Below are 8,110 nucleotides of genomic sequence, written 5' to 3'. Positions count from 1 at the left end.
CAGCTGCCAGCAGTGCTTTTGGTCAGTGATTGTTTAACAAGACTTGATCAGTAGCTTCTGGTAAAGCAAAGCCATGGTTTTACAATTTACTGTTGACATCAATTACACTGAGACTTTTAAAGTGATTGTATTATTTGCTTTCTGAATAATTAAGCTATTTATGTTGATAGCTGAACTTGCTCATACTACAGACATTACTGATTCCCACAGACAGCTAACCAACACAAGCAATGTTCTTTTATTTTGGGAACTAATGCTCTGGTTATCAAATCTTATGATGAGGAGAGCTGTGTAAGTACTGGGATGTACATAAAGCTGGCTGTAGCATACTACTTGTGCAGTTAGTCCAGGCACATATAGAAGCAAAGGCTGCTGCAAATCCTCTCCAAATAGAAAAAGATGCCAAAGCTCGCATTTCTTGAGTGAGAGTGAATTTATTTACATCATCTCCCAGGACACATGCATGTTGATACTGACCTGAAAACAGGATTTTCATCTTTTTTTCACTATATACCATTGTTCCCAGAACACACATACTGGATATTGTCTTTCTCAGTATGCGAAGCTCCCACGAAGATGCAGTCAAACTACTCCTGGTCCTTTGAACACTGGTTGTAGCAAGAGGAAGAGGTATTGTGTCTCTCAGATGGAAAATTTAGGAACATTATCTACAGAATAATTGGGCTTTTATTCTTTTTCTCTCACTACATTATTTCTTCTACCAGATTTTATGGAAACTCACCAATAAAGTCTCATTCTGAGACAACTGGATCTGTGGGAATCCCAAAGACTGTTTTAGGGTATGCATACCAACTATTCCTGCTCTTTACGCTGTCTAGACAAGACAGCCTGGTCTGGAGACCGTGTAGCTGCATGGGGGAAATACATTGGCTAGCTAATAAGCACTGAGGAGGTTGGAATGGATTAACATGAACACTGGGCAGCGCTTTGAGACTTCAGCCGTCTTTAAAGCTGTTAAGAGGTGGCACAAATAAAGAGCTGGGGCCAGGACTAACTGCAAGGAATAACAAGGACTGACAGCTTGTGCTGTTTTGCTGCTGCACTCAAGGTTTTTCTCAGGTCTCATTGATTTTATGATGATATGACAAATATCATAAGGCTAAAAACTAAGCCACGACACTAAGACATGTACTGGTGTTGGCCAGTGCTAAAGTGTTTCCAGTCCCTCCAGTAAATGTGCAGTTTTGCACCTGCGAGCACACCCATCAAACCAGTAAGGAATGCAGCCACTACCCAGATGTTTTCAGCAGAGCCCTGCAAGCTGTGTCAGCCAAGAAAAAATTTACATTTACGGGAAAACTCACTGCTGGTCTCACCCTGTTACACAGCAAATAGCATTGCACAACAAATGTTGACACAGTAACTCTCAGAGGAATTTCACAGACAAAACAACCATGTGTTCGCAGATGCTAATCCAATAACCCAGGATTTCACATGTATTTATTAAGAAATTATTTCCTAGCAAACAAAACCAAGGATATGAGGTGATTATAATCTGATACCATCAGCTATTGTACCATGCAGGTTTTACTTAAAAGAGCTTGAAGACACATCCACATTGCTTGAGGATTTGGTCAATACTGAGAAGACATCGTGATTTCTTAAAATTTCTCAGCCCCTTTTAGACTGAAACACTATGTCATGTTTAATTTATACTCCAAAACCTGGAACATTTCTCTGGCCCTGAACTCTGACCCTTTGGACTGTTGTTTGTCCCTAATGGACTGCTGTCCATCCTTAATGCATGCTAGGGAATTTCATAACAGTTATGGGCATGTGGATAAAGTAAATCAAGTCTAGGAATTCCTGGGAAAGAGAAAATAACCAATGATTGTAACAGTAAATAAAACTGGACAGGCCTCATTTTGCAGTCCCAGAGGCAAAGGGATGTAGGTCTGTTCACATCCCGCCAGCAAACCCCACAAAAACTGTTGTATTGCTGGAAACAGTCCCTGGCCCATGTGAGTGGTTTAGTTGGCCTCAAATGCTCTTTTGGGAGAGAACCAGCTAGTACAGACCAAAATCACATTAAATAATTCAACAGGAAGGATAATCATGTGCCACTTTCTGGACCCCATGGCCTGGTCCTCTTTCATTTTAGCAGCACAGATACTACCAGGCTGCTTGACAGAAGAGAGAAATGGCTGCAATGTTATGGTGACCCTTCTCTGCTGCTTCTGGGAACACAGAACAAAACCCACTTCTCTATAAAAGTATCCTGAACTTAAACAAGCAATAAAATCTTAACTGCTACTGCTTTATAAAGTAACTGTTCTGAAATACTTTCAGGAAATTAGGCCTTTGCTGAAGTCCAACTCTGAAGTGCTATTTATTTGCTCAATACTTTTTTAGCTCCCAAATTGATTTCATGAGAGGTACTTATTTGTCAGGCTCATTTCTCCCTTTCAAACCTTTGCAAATGAAATCAGCAGGTCATTACATGCAGTACAAAGCTTTGTAACCAGAAATCATAGAACTTTTGTTAATCCAAGGACTGGCCATCAAATTTAGCATTGAAAATGTGGACCTAAATCAAGGCACTTGATAGTTATACAGAATCCATTCCCCAGTGGTAGCAAGTCTCCATCCAATCTTCACTAAGACTTTCTCTTTTCAATAGCCAATTCATGTCAATGTCACAATTACAGGGACCAAGATGGAGAAAGAGAGGTTGTGGGTCATTGAGACATTTTCAATCAAGTATTGGGCACCTGGCTTCATTATCTTCTATTCTACAGCTCTGACAAGGACACAAGTGACTCTAGAGCTCTGTACTCCCCAAACCTGAGAGAAGGCCAGCTTATTTTTACCTTGTAAAGTCTGAAGAATACCTGTTGAATCCAGCAGCCTGGCTGGTGTGGGTCATGGTTCTTTGTCCCTGTAGTCCTTGGACAAGATATGTTTTTCTAATAGATCTTTTTCCTGGTAAACCAAGATCACCACCTTTCTGTAATCTTCTCTAGCTGTGCTGCAGGAAGCATTGATGGGCTTCAACGAGGTCAGAGCCTTCGTCAGTCCTGCACCCCCAGAGTGGTTGGTGGTGTGTTCAGTGACTCATTTCTGGAAAAAGGCTTTGACAGTGACACATATGCCACCTCCTTAATATAACCTGGATCTTCCTGATTAGATGTGCCTCGTAAACAGCAATTGTGGAAATTGAGAAAAACAAAAAATTAAGTGCTTTCAACTAGTCATGGTTGATTCTGCTATAAGTTTCAATTGCCTCTAGCTGAGCTGATTTCCAGGAACAGATCTCATTTCTGTTTATTGCAGCTCTCTCTCGGGACTGGTAATATGAAGCTACAGATCGGTTGCTTTACAGTGCTGTGTCAGAAAGCCTTCCTGAGATACACAGAAACAGCCAGTGAACTGAGGAAACTGCAGATAATCAGCTTTATTTTCTCCCTGAGTGGGCTTTAACACATGGGTCACATTGACCTTAACACATGGGCCTGACATTCACACTTGGTGCCCAGTTACCCACAATCACTCGTGTGATGATTTTTTGTAGTTGATTTCTCTGAAAATTGAAGTATCACGTAAAAGCTAAGGCTCTTCTATCATCCACACAATTACACTGTACTCACAGAAGAATCTAATAAAAGAGGAAGACTGATTCTATTATTTAGCAAGGTCTCAGCAGTAGAGAACATGAGAGGAAGAAAGTCACTGGTAACCAGGTTATATGTCCAGTAAAGAAAATATCATTGTAAGTTTGCTCTTGCTGACATGTTTTGGATTTACAGATAAATGTGCACTTCTTCATCTTGCTGTGTGCCATAGGAGCAGTGTCCCCCTAGGGACCCCCAGGGCAGCAAGCAATACCTGGTGGCTCAAACCAATCATGAAATCATAAAACACTTGTGGTCGGAAGGCCCTTTAAAGATCTTTTAATCCAGTCTCCATTACATGGGCAAGGATATCTTTCACTAGACCAGGCTGCTCAAAGTTCTATCCAGCCTGAGGTATCCACAATTTCTCTGGGCAACCTGTTCCAGTGCCCCACCATATTCACAGTAAAGAATGTCTTCCTAACATCCAATCTAAATCTGCCCTCTTTCAACTTGAAGCCATTTCCCTTTGTCCTACCACTACATGCGCTTGTAAGAAGTCCCTCTCCAGCTCACCTGTGGGCCCCATTTAGATGCTGGAAGGTGCTATAAAGTTTCTCAGGGGTCTTCTCCAGGCTGAACAGCCCCAACTCAGTCTTTCCTCATAGGAGAGATGTTCCAGGACCTGATCACCTTTGTGGCCTCCTCTGGGTTCATTCCAACTGGTCCACTCCCCAGCCCACACCCTGACAGCCAGGCAGCCCCAGCCCTAGGCACCTTCCAGAGAGTGGGGACAAGCCAAGGCCAGCCTGGCTTATTGGTCCATGGGCAGGGATCCCAACCAGCAAGGTTAACGACCAGGAGGACCAGGACCTGATGGCCTTGAGAGGCTGAAACAGTTTGTGACGGTGGTCACAGGGGTCTTATGTATTTCAGAAGGCTTAATTTATTATTTTATGATATATATTACATTAAAACTATACTAAAAGAATAGAAGAAAAGGTTTCATCTCAGAAGGTTAGCTAAGCTAAGAATGGAAAGGAATGAATAATAAAGGTTTGTGGCTCGGACAGAGAGAGAGCCAGCTGTGCCATGATTGGCCATTAATTACAAACAAGCACATGAGACCAATCAAAGATCCACATGTTGCATTCTGCAGCAGCAGATAACCGTTATTTACATTTTTTTCCTGAGGCCTCACAGCTTCTCAGGAGGAAAAAAATTCCCAGGAAAGGATTTTCATGAAAAGATGTCTGTGACAATAGTTTCCCGGGCCATGGATAGATGGGGAATTCCCATGAGAAGCTGGTGTGGGCCATAAGTGTGCCTGCAACCCTCATGTCCTAATGCTGGAGATACCATATGTGCTCTGAGTAAATTATTTCCCCAGATAAGGATGATGCTGGGTGAAAGACTCTGCTATCCTACAAATTATGGGAGTAATAGCTTCCAAAGATAAAATGCGAATTTTTAGCAACAAGGCTTAATTTAAAAATGAACAAAGTTTAATATCAATTTCTGTCTGCTCTGGGTTTGGTTATTGCAGGTCCAGGAACAACCCAGGGCTCTCTGGGTGATGAGCTGGGCAGGATGCACAACAGCCACCCATTCCCTATCCGTGTTCTGCTCAGGCTGCTGCGTCTCATACAGACACCTTCATCTCTTCCACCCATGTGCAAAGAACTCTGGCTGCTTTCTGGCCAACAGAACATGTGAAGGGAAGGATACACAGGCACCTCGTTTGGTGCTCAGCACCCTTTCAGGAGCCAGCCTTAAGTTATCACATTGCTGAACCCCACAGCAGCTTTGGTCTTTTGTGGATGGAGCCAGTTATTCCTGAAGAGTGATAATAAAAATAGTGCTGATCTGGAAGACAAATAATTTGGTGCTGGAAATAAGGTATAAATTAAATATCTTAAACATATACTCTTTCAAAAACAGGAGTAGGGAAGTTTTATCCAGTGTTGGAAATCTATAGCATAAATATTTGTATTTGTCCTCGTCACCCTCTACCTTCCTTCAAAGTCAGCACAGGAAGACGGGCATCATTAGGGCTCACCCAGCTTGAGATGTCTAAGACAGAAAGGGTCTGTTTCTCTCCTTGACTGACTAAAAGGAGAGCCAAAGATGATTAACTTGGGTGCAGCCATACACCTTTTGGGGCCGTCTCATTTGTGATAATCAAGGAATGAAAATCAGCTTGTTCAGATCTATCTGCGTTGGAAATCTTCATGGCAACCCACATATGAACACACAGCCTAGGGAGCTGTTCAAACCCCCCACCACCCTTGTAGTAAAATTAACATCTGTGAGCAAAAGTTTCAATTATTTAGTTCAGTTTTGGTTCTAAAAACATGGTGTTTGTGGCATCTTTATTCCATAACCCTTCATCAGTGAGACAGAATTGTTTCTGTTACAGATAGAGTTGAAGCTTCCCTTTTCTGAAAAAAATAGTCAAAGCTTACTGCTCAAGGACATCTGGGTGAGGAGAAATGTGAGGGACTTTTGCTCCCTCTGAATATACAACTGAGAATGTTGAGCTGGAGCTATCATGAGTGCCACAATTTATACTGCTGCTGGAGATGCATCCCTGCCCTTTCTGGAGTGCAAACCTGAGAGTGCAAACCTGAGCGTGCACTGGATCGCAATGGCATCTGCCAGAACTTACTGGAAAAACACTGGCTGAGACAGTCTCTATTTTATCGTTCACTGAGAAATTGTTACTAGCAAAACCACTGGTGCCTATTTTCTACTGTGTTCACAATGTCTAGCAATTTTGCATTTAATAGTTTTATTTTGCAGCAAAATCTTAAATCAAGAGATAATTACCACTCTCACAGCATCTGAAATATAAAGCCACCAGGATAGAAACATTTAATACCAGATGTTTTCATATTTGCAAGAAGGAACAACAATTGCTATAACTAAGCCGTGGGTCATTAGCAAAAGTTTGGCAGTTGATATTTAAACCTATATATTTGATTTACCTTCAAGCCTTTGAAGAAAACTCTGGATTAGCCCCGTCTGAGGTTGCATAAGGATAAACATTATAACAGACACTATTCAGTTCTCTTCTATGTTTTCTCAAATTTTGCATTCTACATTACAGTAAGTATTTATACAGAAGCCGGGGTGAGACAAACAGCAGTGCTACTTGTCCAGCCATTGAATCATGCCTCAGCTGTCGCAGTCCCTGGTAAGTGTAATTATATTCATTACATACACTCTTGTGCTAGTGAAAAATTAGGTATGTTGGAATTTGTATGGAAAATTGTGTGGAAATGCTCATTATATTTATTTTGAATGATGCTTCCTCTCTAATGTTAAGACCAAATAGATGGGTTTTTTCTGTGCAGTTGAGAAGCTGCATTACCAAGAAAGATGTCCTTTGAGAATTGGCAAGGTCTCTGTGACCTAGGTTACCCTGACAGATGCACTTCAGGTATGCTGTATCTTCTCCAATTATAAGTTATGGCCCCAGGAAATGTTACATCAAGCCAGGTATGTTACTTGGAACTTACAGTGGCAAAGGAGTGATGGTTCACAGTGAACCAGAAAACTATCTTTACCTGGTATAAGTCATCACTTCTAAGAAAAAGACAGATACTGCAGGAAATATTAAAGAACTTCAGTCCTTGATCTAAGGATTGGGGACACTTGTGACAGAGCACAAGAGCAAACCCAAAGTCCTTGTGAAGTGCAATCCTGACCCTACTGAAGCTAACAGTAAAAATCCCACTTGCTTCAGCATGCTGAAAATCCTCTGATTCAGCATGCTGAATCCTCTGGATTCAGTATATGGCAGAATCATCCCCTTATTAGTGAGGGGCAGGTGATGTCTCCGTTCTGTGCTGTAATGCTCAACTGCAAAACAGAAATTATGGGAGTAATCCCCATCAGCAAAAGAGAGCAAAGCAAATCTCACTGCAAGCACTTGCACAGCATACAACCACTCTGAGACCAGAGGTGATGGAGAAGTGGGGCAGTCAGAGAGGACCTGGCTGCCTTCTGTTTACCAGAAAAATAACTTCATCTGACAATTTATCATGGTGAAAAATATCAGGGATAAAAAATTCCCTTTATCAGAAATTTTGCTAGACAAACTGGAATCAGAAGCCTGTAATGAAAGGTTAGTATTAAGGTTAGAGGATCAGGAGCAAGAAATCTTCATTGTTTGTTGGTGGTGCAGAGAGCGTACACAACCATTCTGAATGATTCTTTCTCCACAGAACGCAACCAGCAGGAAGAAACAAGGGCACTAAAAACCAATCTAAACATAATCGAATTTGCAACTCACACCTAGGTCACCACTATGGTATTATTATAGATTTTCAGCTGGAAGAAAGAGCTATAGAACTGCAAAGAAAAGACTATCTCAGGCTTTTATAATAATTTTTACTATAAATTTTAAGCAAGAAAGCATAAATTTGTTGTATTTAGCATCAGGATTAATTTCTTCTTTCTCTTGATTAATTTCTTCTTTTTTCCATCAAGTTGAGACTAGCTGCTGCTTTAGGGAGCTTGACAACATCCCAAAT

This window comes from Melospiza georgiana, chromosome Z (genome assembly GCF_028018845.1).
Source record: "Melospiza georgiana isolate bMelGeo1 chromosome Z, bMelGeo1.pri, whole genome shotgun sequence".
In the NCBI taxonomy this organism is placed as follows: domain Eukaryota; kingdom Metazoa; phylum Chordata; class Aves; order Passeriformes; family Passerellidae; genus Melospiza; species Melospiza georgiana.
This window is presented reverse-complemented; position numbering follows the sequence as displayed.